This window comes from Ctenopharyngodon idella, chromosome 10, assembly GCF_019924925.1.
Source record: "Ctenopharyngodon idella isolate HZGC_01 chromosome 10, HZGC01, whole genome shotgun sequence".
Classification (NCBI taxonomy): domain Eukaryota; kingdom Metazoa; phylum Chordata; class Actinopteri; order Cypriniformes; family Xenocyprididae; genus Ctenopharyngodon; species Ctenopharyngodon idella.
Genome location: NC_067229.1, coordinates 21822451 through 21837317, shown reverse-complemented (window position 1 = coordinate 21837317; position 14867 = coordinate 21822451). Strand labels below are relative to the sequence as shown.

Here is a 14867-nt window from a genome sequence, read left to right as displayed (position 1 = left end):
CGTCACACTAATGCCAACTCGATCTCTAAGGTGCTATTAGAGCAGTTGCGTGTAGTTTGCTCTCCTGACAATGAGTTTGACAAGGGGAGACTCATTGCACAAACATTTGATGGGGCTAGTGTGATGAGAGGAGCTTCTGGAAGAGTACGTTAGAAAGTGCAGGACATTTACCTGAATACACATTTTTAATTAAATTTGATAATGGAGCAAGCTGTGTCCACCGTGACACCTGTCCGATGTTTCTTCTCTGATCTTGGTGGCTTTTCATCTTTTTTGGCTTTTTGAGATCTCCAAAAAAAAACAGCAATTTTGGATTAAATAGTAGGGAAACTTCTACCACAGATGCGATGGAATTTCAGTAGCCGTGCTGTCAACACCGTCTATGAAAATCAAACCATTCTACTGGAATGTATTGAATCTATTCAGTCATCTCAAGGATTTGATTTAGTTACTATTAGGGAGGCTAAAGGTTTCTCTCATATGCTTTCTGATCCTGAATTTCTCTTCTTCTTGGATCTATTTTATTTAATCATGCCCAATGTTGACATCCTCTATGCACAGCTTCAAAAGCGAGTAACTGACGCAGTAGAGTCACACAGAGTCACAAGAAGCCAATTCCATTGGCAAAATCTGTGAGGATGTACCATCTCTTTGCGTAAAATATAGTGGTGCGGCTGCACAGCCTAAATGAAAGAGCACATCCAATTTACAGCATATTGCATATGAAATTTGTGACACTGTAATAGCCAATGCCAAAGACAGATTTGATTTCACAGGGCATCTGTCAGCTGCCATCTTATTTGACAACACGCGTTTTTGTGAATTTTCAAAAGACTTCCCTAAAGAAACCTTGAAAAAGGCTGTCGATGCATACCCTATGTTAAATCAACAACGTCTCCACACAGAGCTCTCGTTGATTTATGACAACGAGAGGTGCAGTTACATTTTTCACATTTATAAACAGAAATCATTTGAACAATGTGTTCGCAGAAACAATGAAACTCCTACATATCCTGATCACAGTGCCAATGACAACTGCCGAGTCTGATTGGCTGTCAATGTTTTTATTGTTCATCGGCTTGAAAGCATCGTTCTGAAAGTGTTTCCAACTATATAATTATTCTGTGTTGTTATCATTATAGTTGTGGTGTGGACGTCGCTATCTCATAGAATTAGAACGATTATTAAAATGTATATTTGTTTTAGGATTCCTACACCTGTAAATGTTTATGGACAGGCATTCTGATCAGACTGCAGGGTGAAAAGCACCTTTACTGTTTGAATCAATATCAGGTGCTAAAACTACAGGAAATTATAGTCTGCATCTAAAATGTGCTTTTACTGTGAGCCAACAGAAGTAGGAAACACATCAGCCAGGAGGGATATGGCCTAAAAGTCGGGGTCTGCTGTGCAGAAATTGTGCAAACATAATGCAAACATTTATCCAGCTCAGTATGCCTCCAGGGCCAGTAGGTCCTCAGAGGACGCCTGTACCTTCTCTCCATCCTCCATCTTCCCAAATAACAATTTTCAGTTCCTGGGACATTCCGGAAATGCAAGTTTTTGGTTCTCAGACTGTTCATAGAAAAGAGCTGGACATTCTTTTTTGGGCTAGCCAGGACATAGAACATTTGTTTTAGGTTGTACATGATCGTTCAAACAAGTTCCCCTAACATTAATTAAACCTCTAAATTCTAGGAATGCTTATGCAATGTTAAATCACTCTGTTTTTTAATTCCTTATTTAATCATTAACTCTTTCCCGTCAGCAGTTTCTAAAAAAGGTGTAAACCAGCGCCAGCATTTTTGATCATATTCACAAAACTTTCATGGAAAATTTCGGAAAATTATGGAACTTGATTTAAGTCATTTTCAGGCCTGGAAAGTATGGAAAAGGCAACAGGAACGCAGCTATACTTGATTTCAGTTTATTCATAGAATTTACACTCATTCACTTTACACACTCATTGCATAGTGATTTTAGAGGTTTGTGTATAATATCGTGCTTTCCCTGCATGCTCACCGGTTTCTATGCAGTTTGGAAATTTGTGAAATTTTATTTAGGCTATGTAATTTCCAGGTCTGGAAAAGTGTGGGGAAGACAAAACAAGATGGAAAAATATTTGTTTCAAGAATATTTCCCCTATTCAGTTTTCTAAATATAAAATTAGCTAATAATGAAAATAATAATAATACATGATCGTACAAGCAGAGTAATTTCATGGCAAACGTTTAGTGATTTAGTGATTGTCGTTCACAACTGAATGAATTCAAGGCGCTGAAAGAATTCAGAACTTTCTCTTTACCAGGCACGTGCACACATAGACATAAAAGGGGGCTTGAGCACCTGCCCTTTTTCTTCCTTGAGAGAAAGTGCCCTTTTTTCTAGGGTTTTTTTTTTTTTTTTTTTTTTTTAATAAATGAATATATATTCCTGTTTGCGCACAGCTTCCCTGTCAAACAAATATATTTACTGAATAAAAAACAATGCTATATATCAGTTCGAGTTCAGATGCCCTCCCTCCGCGACACGTCATTCTTTCCAGCATGCACGCGCGCCCCGCCCCACCTCGTGTTTGCTGCTGGCTGATAACTTGTGACAACTATGCTCGGGAAAAGACAGTTGCTGTCTTTTCCCGAGCGATGAGAAGCGAAAAAGAAAAAAGCCCTAGAATGCCATGCATCTCTTTCAGGTAGCCTATGTATGTTCACAAACATGTGACATTTTTGGCTATTTAAGGGTGAGATTATTTATACGTTTAACGCCACCAGCAACACATCTGCCTGATTTGATACTGATGCAATTTGTCATATTATAATTTCAATTATTTTAATGTGCTATGCATTGCGTTTTGAACCATGTTAAAGATATCTGTAGGGCTGTCAGTACCGGAAGAGGAGCATTCCATTGACGCGAATGCATGAACTGCATTATTAGACAGTTTTTCTAAATTTATTAAAACCATTTAAAAATCATAATACAACATTGCATAATGCTATCATTCCTAAATCTACGCTTAGTTACACAGGAGAATACGTTACATCAATAAAAGTTTAAACCCTCGCTCTGAGTGTGCATGTTTGATGTCCACATATTCTTGTTGAAGAAATTACAGTGGCTGTAGCATTTCTATAATAAAGTGGCCGAATACTATTATTATTATTATTATTTTTATTTAACTAATGTTATATTTTTAATTATGCTGGTTGGCCAAAAACGAGGATTTGATCGTGCTGTGTAACAACAACAATCACCAGGCTTTTGGCGCCCTCTGCAGGCATTTGTTATAATACATATTATGTACTTATAACATTTCAGGGGTAAAAAAAACTTGGGCCCAGTTTCACAGACAGGGCTTAGTGTGATACACCCTTATGTGATAACACAATTTAGTGTTTATATGATATGCGTTTATGTGATAACACGCAGCGTTTATTAGAATTGCAACTTTCATTGTGTAGGACAATATTAATGTAGGGCGGAACCAAAGAAAGCGGAACCAAAGTGCGGGTATCTAGGCACTGCGGTACCTAGGTGACGGACGCCTTCCTCTTCTCGCATACAGAGATTTGGAGATGAAAAAGGCGGTTCGCTCTTTCACTCATTGATTCTATGATTCTGTTTTCCAGGTTCGTACTCTGTAAAAACAATGACAAGAACTGTTTCCTCCTGAAGTGTATGTGGTGTATTGAAACTGTGATGAGTTGGTTATGGAATTTTTGATGTGTGAAGCCGAGTTAAAGAGCCGCGTTTATAATCGCTGGAAAAAGGTTTTGTAACAATGGCGTTAGCGGCTGTATAACAGGTGTGTATTGTGGCTGAATGTGTGAATCTGTGTACTGGTGTCCTCACTCCCTGGTAATGCTTTATTTCGTGTTTTAGGGTATCCTGACAGGTTAGAAATTATTGTAAATGTTAAGAGAAGAGGGGTATGTTGTTTAAAACTTAAAGGGGAGTTAATACTAAAGTTATACAGAAGCAGTTAGGTGTCTGGTCTGTGTTTAACAATGTGTTATAAGTTGAACAGTTTTCCCTATGTGTATGATTCATGTTGTGACTCTAAAGTCATTTAAATATTCATTTACAGCCAAAGAGGGTTTATGATTCACATTATTACATTAGTATTATGGTGGATTTCTGGAGTAAAAAAAAAAAAAAAAGAAAACAAATGGTTGTGTATATATGACTATATAGCTTAAAACATGATTTATCTTTGTGATATTACTGCACTTTAAAGACAGAATGATGTTGATTTTTGCAAAGACATGATTATTTTGTGAATGTGAGTGTGAAAGATGTCACCCACTGATATGTGGAGAGTAAAGAAAAAAAAACTGTATTGAGGTGTTTAAATTGAAATTAACAAATGGACTCTGAAACTGAAACATGTTTACACTAAGGGAATGTTATTGTTTTATACCATAATTTGAGAAATTTGTAATAAAGATACAGAGATTTGGAGATGAAGATGGCGGTTCCCTCTTTCACTCACTGATTCTATAATTCTGTTTTTCCAGGGCTGTCATCTAGGAGAGCTGAGAGTACTGGACCCCAGTCAAAATCATTTGTTACACCAGTTACACTATTTAAAACTCGTAACAAACTGTGGGGGCTCGTCCGGGATCTCTCCTCATCACAACCAGGGGGAGCAGATCCAGAGATACTAGGACCACGCGACCAAGGTGACAAGGCGCTGCTGCAGGCCAGGAGTCAACCCGTGGGTGTCCGAGGAGGGAGACCAAAGAGAAAAGGGATTTCAACCTCGCTTAGGAGCTGCACTGCTGATCCTGAGGCCAGCGCACGCTACTTACCAGAGGGCTACATGCTGATCCTGTGGTCATCGCACACCAGCATCAGGGGATCTCATCTGGGATCGGGAGGTCGACACGCACACACACACACGCCACTTACTAAGTCACTACACCGCTGATTTACTGAATTCACAAACCACAAGGGGACATCAGGACTACACACCATGTCAGCAACTCGTAAAGAATTAGTATGGGGCATCAAGAAACAGCTATTCAGACTCTCAAGCAACGACATGTAACGACTGAGACAAATCAGACACAATTATTTGTTATAGGTAACCAATAATTGTTTGAATCACTTTGGGGCCTGTCCCCCATCCCCCGAGAAGTTCTCTGTTACAAGTTTTATTGAGCTAAAGAATGTGGTTGCCACGTGAAAGAGCAGAGAAGAGACACAGAAACGTGCATCTTTCCTGCATTTTCCCCACAGAACACAGACTTTCCTGCATTAATTTATAGACAGACCGTTCTATAAATGAACATGCACATCCCTAGGAAACGGTATCCATTATTGCTGTTGTTGTATTGCACTCATTGTATTCGCATGTTTTATGATACATTTAAGGTAACTTCAATCATGCCATGTTTAGTGTCTATGGGTTCGTACCGAGAAGATTTAAATGCTTGTGTATGCGGTATGTCCATACCTGTGCAACACATCAGTATTACAAGAATCTTTAATAGTTCTTCTTCAAAACTCAGCCAGTTATTCTTGCTCGGTCGTAAAAGCCCTGACAGGAGGTGTGTTATCGCCCGGAAATACAACATCTTCATTGGTCCGGTCAGCAACTAAGAGGTGTGACTTTGAACAGAGGTTAAAAGCCAGTGAACAATGCAACTCCCTCTCTTTCCTTGCTTCTTGGACGACTGAAGAGACCCCCTTCTTGCTGCAGGCCTGCAGGCCTCGGCCTACAACCCAGCCATGTGCTTATCTATAAGTTGTTTCATAGTACTTCATCTAACGCAGCAACAACTTCGGACCAAACCATCAAGATTACAACCCAGCCTGCAGATCCGATGCTCCTCAGCCTAAAGGCATCTTGCAAGTATCGTACATTTGAACACTAAACAGCAATTTAGTATTTGTAAAACTTACCTTTGTCAGCAAAGGTGTTTTATTACTGAGGAAACTGATGATTCTTTTCCAGATTGTCTATGACTTTTTCCTATAGCTCTATCAACAGTTCCACTTCCGGTTCAACTCTATCATTGCTCATTCTTACCAACGTATGTGTGTGACCTGTGTGTATGTTATGTGTCTGTTAGTTTAGTTATGTGTTTGTGAGTTAGTTAATAAAGATTGTGCACAATACATGTTTGGTTCTGACTCCGTCTGCTAATAAATTGCCTCTTAAGTGATTTAGATCCTGACTACATGCTCTGAGTAGCACGGTACAATAAGAATGTTATTTTTCATAACCTGGAAATGAACATTTCTTAGAATTAATAAACAATCAACACTGAGTGTTCACTGGACGAACAGGTTAATTGATTGTAATATTAATCTTAATGTAGCTACATCCAGTTAATCTGATTAACGGATTTACATATTCATAATTGATAATCATAATGAGTTATGAATAATTATTAATATTTCCCCTTTGAGTTAATTCGCTACAGACATATCAGGTTGCAAAAGACATTGCAATCAACAGTCAACATGAAGAAGAGCTGTATGCGAATGATGAAGAAGGCTGCATGGAGTATGTAGTCTCCTACATGCAATCTGACACCTTACTAGGACTTGAGGATGAGGGTATGGGTCAGTTGTTGGTTTTAAATTATTTAATAGGTAAAATAATTAATGCTGATGCTCCTGTTAATTTTCCTGTGGGTGCATTGAGTGATGGTAGCACACATGTTATACCTAGTCACAGTCCATCCACTACAATCCCAAACTGCATCACAACCTCATGCTCACCCTTACAGTACAGTTATGCAAACACAACCTCACTCTAACACTCATACCAATACAACAACACAGTCATTAGAAGAACTGAGACAAGTGTATGAAGAGCTGGGTGAGAAACTGCGACGACGTGCATTTACAGAGACCCCATCACCCACAACTTACCCCCACCAGGGTGAGTCAGAGTTACACTGTATGCCACCGATGATCTCGGAGAGACCAGTAATACTGAAGGACCTCTCCTAACTGCAGCGCAGAGACTTCAAAGTGCATGGTGGTCAGGTTGGGGATCAGAACTCTGATTTAAATTACAACAATATCAGCAAACAAATCGTCGAGGGAGTGAAAGAGGGCTTTGCAGAAGCAGAGGTGGTCAGAGGGGTGTTGAGGGTCATCAAACCAGGGGCTTTTAAAGATATGCTTGTAAACAAAGATTCAATTACAGTATCTGAACTCAAAGGCTTCCTCAGGTCTTACCTCGGAGAGAAAGCAACGACTGAAATGTTCCAGGAATTGATGTGCGCCAGGCAATCAGACCAAGAATCATCACAGCAGTTTCTCTACCGCATGATTGGGCTCAAGCAGAAAACCCTTTTCCAGTCCCGACAGGCCAGTGCAGACATTTCATATGATCCCAAGACCATCCAGGAGGTGTTCCTCCATACTATCTATCAGGGTTTGGGGACAAAACATGCTGACCTCCGACAGAGACTGAGGCCTCTAATCTCAAACAGTCAAGTCACAGATGAGGAAATCCTTCGCCAGGTCATGAAAATAATAAGTGATGAGAACGAGCACCAGCTCAGACTGGGCCAACTCCCCCAACAAAAGGTAACACAAGCACACAGCGCCAAGGTTGAGACGGGAGATCGTAACAACAATAACAAGTCACGGGATACACCATCAGACAATGAAAATCTCCAGACAATAAAACAGCTCACTTCTCAGGTAGAGACCCTGACACACATGGTAGCTTCTTTGATTGAGCAGTGGACAGAAAATACTCGGGTGTCTTACTCTCCTTCTCAGCCAACCTCTAGTAGACCTGTCCAACCACAGCTGGGACAACCTGCAGTCCAGGTGAGAGGAAGGACAGCTCGTTGTCCGAAATGTACCAAACAGAATGCACAGGAGTGTAACCATTGCTTCGTGTGTGGAGAGGTGGGACACAGAGCAGTCGGATGTCTGCAACGAGTCAGGGTGCAGGGAAACGGGGCTCGGGATACCCAGCTACAGTCCTGTTTGATTCAGGCTCGCAGGTGAGCATAATTGACCAACAATGGACTGACACTCACATTCCTAATCATATCTTGAGACCTCTTTCTGAGCTTTTAGAGGAATAACTTGGCGTCTATGCAGTCACTGGCCATGCTGTCCCCTACAGTGGGTGGGTTGAGCTCACTGTTAATCTTGCAGGGAATGAAGACCCGAATCTCACCATACAGGCTCCTTTCCTAGTCAGCCCGCTGCCACTGCCCCAGCCCCTTCTAGGAGCCAATGTACTCCAGGAGATCATCAGAAGGAAAGAGTCCTTGGGTGATGCAGTTGCCACGGTTGTCAGCCTTCTCCGCAGTGCCTTTGGAATAGAGGAGGAACAGGTGGAGGCCATTGTGAATTTCATCCAGGTGCTTCCTAGGACATACTGTGATCCAGTCACTATAAGAGTGGGCCAAGACCATACTATCATTCCCCCTGGCAGGACAGCCCATGTATGGTGTAGGGTACCCCCAAACTTTGATGTCTCTAACCCCATTGTTTTATACGAACCGACGGAGGAAAGTGTTGTCTTAGGGCAGTTGAGTGTAGGTGAAGGCCTCTTGGAAATCAATAACACCCAACGGCCTTTTGTTAAGGTGCCCATCTTCAATCACTCGAAGCATGAGGTCACCCTGCCAAGGAGAACCTCTCTGGGAACCATCCAACATGTTATCAAGGTCATTGAGACCGATGCACCAGAGTCACATCAGGCTGATCCCACACCAAGAAAGATGACATCAGTCGAGGTTAAGGCCATCGCTTCTCCCAGCACCTCTCCACCCGAGTCCTGGCTTCCTCCTGTTGATATCAGTCACCTCAACCCTGAACAACAACAGACAGTAAAGGAAGTGCTCTACGAGGAATGTGGAGCATTCACCCGTGACAGCGACGACATAGGGTGCATCCCCTTCCTACAGATGGAGATCAGGACTAAGGATGACATCCCAGTTCAGAGGGCCTACGCATCCATCCCAAAACCACTCTACAGGGAAGTTGAGTACATCCAGGAGCTGTTGGTTAAAGGGTGGATTGTGAAGTCCCAGTCGTCCTATTCAGCTCCTGTTATCTGTGTAAGAAAGAAAGATGGGTCCTTGCGCCTGTGTGTCGATTACCGGCTCCTCAACAACAAAACTCTGCCGGACCGTCATCCCCTTCCCAGAATTCAGGACCTCACTGACTCCCTGGGAGGATATGCCTGGTTTTCGATCCTCGATCAGGGGAAAGCCTATCAAGGTTTTATTGCCGAAGGATCAAGGTACCTGACCGCATTCATAACCCAATGGGGGCTCTACGAGTGGGTCAGAATACCCTTTGGGCTATCGAACGCCCCAGCGGCCTTTCAAAGGAGCATGGAAAGTATGCTTGACACGCTGAGAGACGAATGCTGCATCCCTTACCTCGACGACGTGTTGTGCTTCTCCAGGTCCTTTGATGAGCATGTGCAGGTGCTACGCAGAGTTCTCCAAGCCTTGCAACACCACGGGGTAAAGCTGAAGCCGGAGAAATGTGAGCTCTTCCGCAAGGAGGTCCGATATGTCGGCCGGTTGGTGTCAGCGGAAGGAGTAAAAATGGACCCCAGAGACCTTGAAGCAGTGCGGGCACTGAAAGACAAGACGCCACAGACAGTTGGGGATGTCAGGCAGTTGCTTGGGTTCCTGAGCTATTATCGAACATACGTGCAGGATTTCTCACGTATAGCCAAGCCCCTGTATGACCTGCTCCAGTCGAAGCCCAGCACCCCTCCGGCCAAACCGCCACAAGGAAAAGCAAAATGCAATCAGCAGTCCTCCCGTACTCCGGTAGAATGGAATATGCAACACCAACAGATCCTTGAACAGCTTGTGGACCGGCTGACCAAACCCCCAGTGCTGGCGTATCCCGATTTCAATCGCCCCTTCACACTCCACACAGATGCCTCCCAAAAAGGTCTCGGTGCAGTTCTTTGTCAGAACCAGGATGGGAAGATGAGGGTGATTGGGTACGGGTCACACACACTAACATCAGCAGAACAAAATTATCACCTACAGAGCGGAAAGCTGGAATTTCTCACGTTCAAGTGGGTGATATGTGAGAAGTTTCGTGACTACTTATTCTACGCCCCACATTTCACAGTCTTCACGGACAATAATCCCCTCACATACATTCTGAGTACTGCCAAACTCAACGCAGTGGGTCACCGGTGGGTGGGGCAACTGGCCAATTTCAACTTTGACATCAAATACCGGCCAGGCAAAACCAACATCGATGCTGACACCTTATCACGCTGCCCCCTGGACATTGACACCTTCATGGCTGGGTGTTCAGAAGAGATATCGGAGGAGGCAGTATGTGCTGTATGGGAAGGAAGCCGGAGAGCACAACAAGGAGATGTGGCCTGGGTGGCAGCCCTCAACTTAACATCCCACCGCCAACCTCAAGTTGAGCCTCTGCCGGAAGTCAGTCATGATGAGCTTGTGAGGGAACAAAGAAAAGACCCCGCTATTGGGAAAGTGATGGCGTTGAAGGAAAACGACACACCACTAACAGAGGATGACAAAGAGAGAATGGACACATACGCAAGGAGGCTGTTAAGAGAGTGGAGCAGATTACACATAGAGAATGACCTTCTCTACAGGAAGAGTGCAGGTCGACAACAACTGGTCCTGCCCGCCACCTACAAACGAACAGTACTCGCCCAGCTGCATAACAACATGTGCCATGTTGGCGTTGAAAAAGTTCTGAGCCTAGCGAGGAAACGATTCTACTGGCCTTTCATGAAAAGAGAGACAGAGGAGTATGTGACCAGGAAGTGCTCTTGCATTAAACAGAAGAAGCCAGCCACAAATGAAAGAGCACCAATGGGAAGTATTACATCAAATTCGCCCCTTGAGTTGGTGTGCATTGATTTCCTTCACCTGGAAGCCTGCAGAGGTGGATACGAGTATATACTGGTAGTGGTTGATCACTTTACCAGATTCGCGCAAGCCTACCCCACCAGGAACAAGGCTGGTAAGACGGCTGCTGGCTTTTCAATGATTTCATTCCCAGATTTGGATACCCGGCCAAACTACACCATGACCAGGGTCGAGAGTTTGAGAATGAACTCTTCAGAACTCTCAGGCAATTAGCTGGTGTCGCCCACTCGAGAACCTCTCCGTATCACCCCCAGGGCAATCCTGCAGAAAGATTCAACCGCACGCTATTGCAGATGCTCCGCACCTTGGGAGAGAAAGAGAAGGAGAGTTGGAAAGACCACCTGTCCCATGTACTCCAGGCATATAATTGTACAAGGCACGAGGCCACAGGTTTCTCCCCATACTATTTGTTGTATGGCCGTCATCCTCGCCTACCAGTGGACATCCTCTTCGGCTTCATAACAGATGAGGGAGCTGAAACTAATGGGCCAAAAGGATATGCTGAGAAATGGGCAGGAAAAATGGTGGAGGCATACAGAATAGCAGACGCAAACAGCCGACAGTCCAGCTCCAAAGGGAAGACATACTACGATAAACGGAGTAGAGGTGTGGTTCTTCAGCCTGGGGACAGAGTCCTTGTATGCAATCTCAGTGAACGAGGGGGCCCTGAAAAGCTTAGACCGTACTGGGAGCAGCTTATCTACATTGTGAGAGAACAGGTTGGAGATAACTCTGTCTACAAAGTAAGCCCAGAGGCGGGAGGCCGACCAGTTCGCACTTTACACAGGAACCTCCTGTTGCAAGTCAACGACCTACCTGTAGAGCCTCTTCAGAACCCGACTACCAACACAGCTGAGTCGCAAAAGAGAAAGAAGAGAGCTTCAGAGATCCCGAAACCCACGCATGAGACACAGGACACAGATATAAGTGACTCTGAGGAAGAGGAAGGCGTGCCTCGTTACTGGTTGCGAATACCGATGGAGAAACCAAGAGCTGGAAGTTACTCACCTGTGCCGCATGTTACTCCTGACTTCCAAAATAGATCTGAACAGAATGAGACCCACCTGGGAGAAACGATTCATGCAGAACCTGAACAGGATAGGGAGAGTGTTAGAGACGAGGAACAGGGCACATCCAGTGAGGACGAACATGGCATGGAGCATCTGCAACCTGCAACCGTTCAAGAGGAACTGCATGCTGTCCATCAAGAGATCAATGTCCCCACACCACAACCTGAACATCAGATCCCACTGAGACAGTCCACGAGAGAATGACGACCAAGTTATGTGTTTACTTACCCATCCCTGGGTCAACCCGCTTATTACCCGCGGCCCACTGTGAGTGCAGTTGGAATCCAGCCATTACAGCATACTTACCAGTGTCCCGGTACACCATACCTCCACCACTTCCAACCCTCGTCCATCGCCCCATGCCCTTACCTACCTGTTGTGTACCCAGCTCACTGTGGATGAGACGCCATGAAAGACAGTTACATACATTCTATACTCACCAGATGAGATCTGGCACACACACTTTATAGGACATATAGGATACACTAATTGAGAGTTGGAATGTGTTTTGTTAAAAAAATGTGTGAATGTTCAGAGTGAAATTGTTCAGAATATCTTGCGTCAGGAGCCACTTTTATTTGTTGGGGAGTGTGTAATACACCCTTATGTGATAACACAATTTAGTGTTTATATGATATGCGTTTATGTGATAACACACAGCATTTATTAGAATTGCAACTTTCATTGTGTAGGACAATATTAATGTAGAGGGGAACCAAAGAAAGCGGAACCAAAGTGCGGGTATCTAGGCACTGCGGTGCCTAGGTGACGGACGCCTTCCTCTTCTCTCATACAGAGATTTGGAGATGAAGATGGCGGTTCGCTCTTTCACTCACTGATTCTATGATTCTGTTTTCCTGGTTCATACTCTGTAAAAACAATGACAAGAACTGTTTCCTCCTGAAGTGTATGTGGTGTATTGAAACTGTGATGAGTTGGTTATGGAATTTTTGATGTGTGAAGCCGAGTTAAAGAGCCGCGTTTATAATCGCGGGTTTTGTAACAATGGCGTTAGCGGCTGTATAACAGGTGTGTATTGTGGCTGAATGTGTGAATCTGTGTATTGGTGTCCTCACTCCCTGGTAATGCTTTATTTCGTGTTTTTAGGATATCCTGACAGGTTATAAATTATTGTAAATGTTAAGAGAAGAGGGGTATGTTGTTTAAAACTTAAAGGGGAGTTAATACTAAAGTTATACAGAAGCAGTTAGGTGTCTGGTCTGTGTTTAACAATATGTTATAAGTTGAACAGTTTTCTCTATGTGTATGATTCATGTTGTGATTTTTGCAAAGACATGATTATTTTGTGAATGTGAGTGTGAAAGATGTCACCCACTGATATGTGGAGAGTAAAGAAAGAAAAAAACTGTATTGAGGTGTTTAAATTGAAATTAACAAATGGACTCTGAAACTGAAACATGTTTACACTAAGGGAATGTTTTATACCATGATTTGAGAAATTTGTAATAAAGATACAGAGATTTGGAGATGAAGATGGCGGTTCGCTCTGTCACTCACTGATTCTATGATTCTGTTTTTCCAGGGCTGTCATCTAGGAGAGCTGAGAGTAGTGAACCCCAGTCAAAATCATTTGTTACTCCAGTTACACTATTTGAAACTCGTAACATTAGCCTAAGCCAGGATTAGACCTTAGTTCAATTAGGATATTTAAGTAGCTTTTATAAACATACACTAGAAAAAAAAACATTACTGGTGTGCATCTTGAGACAAAACAATGGCTCTGACATATTTTAAGACATGTCAGTGCAAGTTACTTTCAGTTAAAACAGCTCAAACATGCATTTTAGTCTAGGACTAGCTTAAGCCTCGTCTGTGAAACCGGGTGTCAATGTGTTTAAATATGCAGATTAGCTTGTTTTGGTTAATTTAGAAGAAATCTACAGATGCAAACAGACGGAGGGTAGTAGGCTTAAAACAAACACCATCTAAATGTGTATTTTGGAAGTTTTCTTTCCATTAGAGTAAAAGAAGACTTGGAAGCAAAAATAGACCAAAATCTTAAAATTGTCCACAACATGAAAGAAGTATTCCAATAACACCAAAAGAATTAAAATGATTTATTGATTTGTGCAAAACAAACAAATTATTAGTGAAACTATGTCCTTCTCCTTATGCAGTTATTATTCTAAATATATATAGCTACTTGAAAATAGTATTGTAGAAAACACACACTGTGGCATAGTTTCCTTTGCTGTTGCCTGCTCTTGTGATAAACCTAGTGAACGCTAAAGAAGACCATGGTCTCTGTGTGAACTGATTATTTTGTAGAAATCTGTGGAGTATGAAACGTGAGTGTGAGGGAATTAAAATAAATTGGTAAGGAAGTCAGAGTTGTGTTAATATATTTAAAATTTTGTTTATTATTATTTTTTTTAAATAAATAATTATGAGAAGTGCCCTTTTTTCCACTTGAGCCCCTGCCGTCCAAAATGTCTGTGCACGTCCCTGCTATTTACCATAAGATACTCTCTTTAAAACTTCACTAAACAAATGTATTATATCGTGCAAAATTTACATCAGTTAAATATACATATTAAACAGTAGAACATGTGTATGATGATGTAGTATTTTAGTCAATATTACTCTTGTCAAGCTCTGATTTCGGAAAGACGCAACAGCAGCGCGGTTATTTGATTTGTGCTCATTTCATAAAGTTTAGACGCATTCGCTTCACACACTCATTATTGCGTAGTAATTTTAAAGGTTTATGTATCGCGCTATGATCCCCTGGCTCACCTGTTATCCAGCAAACACTAGCAGTGACTGTTTCAGTCTCAGCTGAATATTATTCGGCAGTATTATTCGTTATCCGTTATTCGTTTTGAAGCCATTATCCGTGCCTGTCCGAATAATGTATTTGGCTTCAGGCACACCCCTATTATCAGCTATGCAAAATCTAATGCAA

The 14867-nt window shown here is 42.6% G+C and overlaps 1 long non-coding RNA gene across 1 annotated transcript; it reads left to right on the top strand.

The window, feature by feature from the left end:
• The first annotated feature begins 3516 nt into the window (after positions 1 to 3516).
• On the top strand, positions 3517 to 6123 carry LOC127521879 (uncharacterized). The gene is made up of 2 exons (XR_007932478.1): positions 3517 to 3629; positions 4518 to 6123. It is a non-coding gene; the product is annotated as an uncharacterized LOC127521879 (long non-coding RNA).
• The last annotated feature ends 8744 nt before the right edge of the window (positions 6124 to 14867 follow it).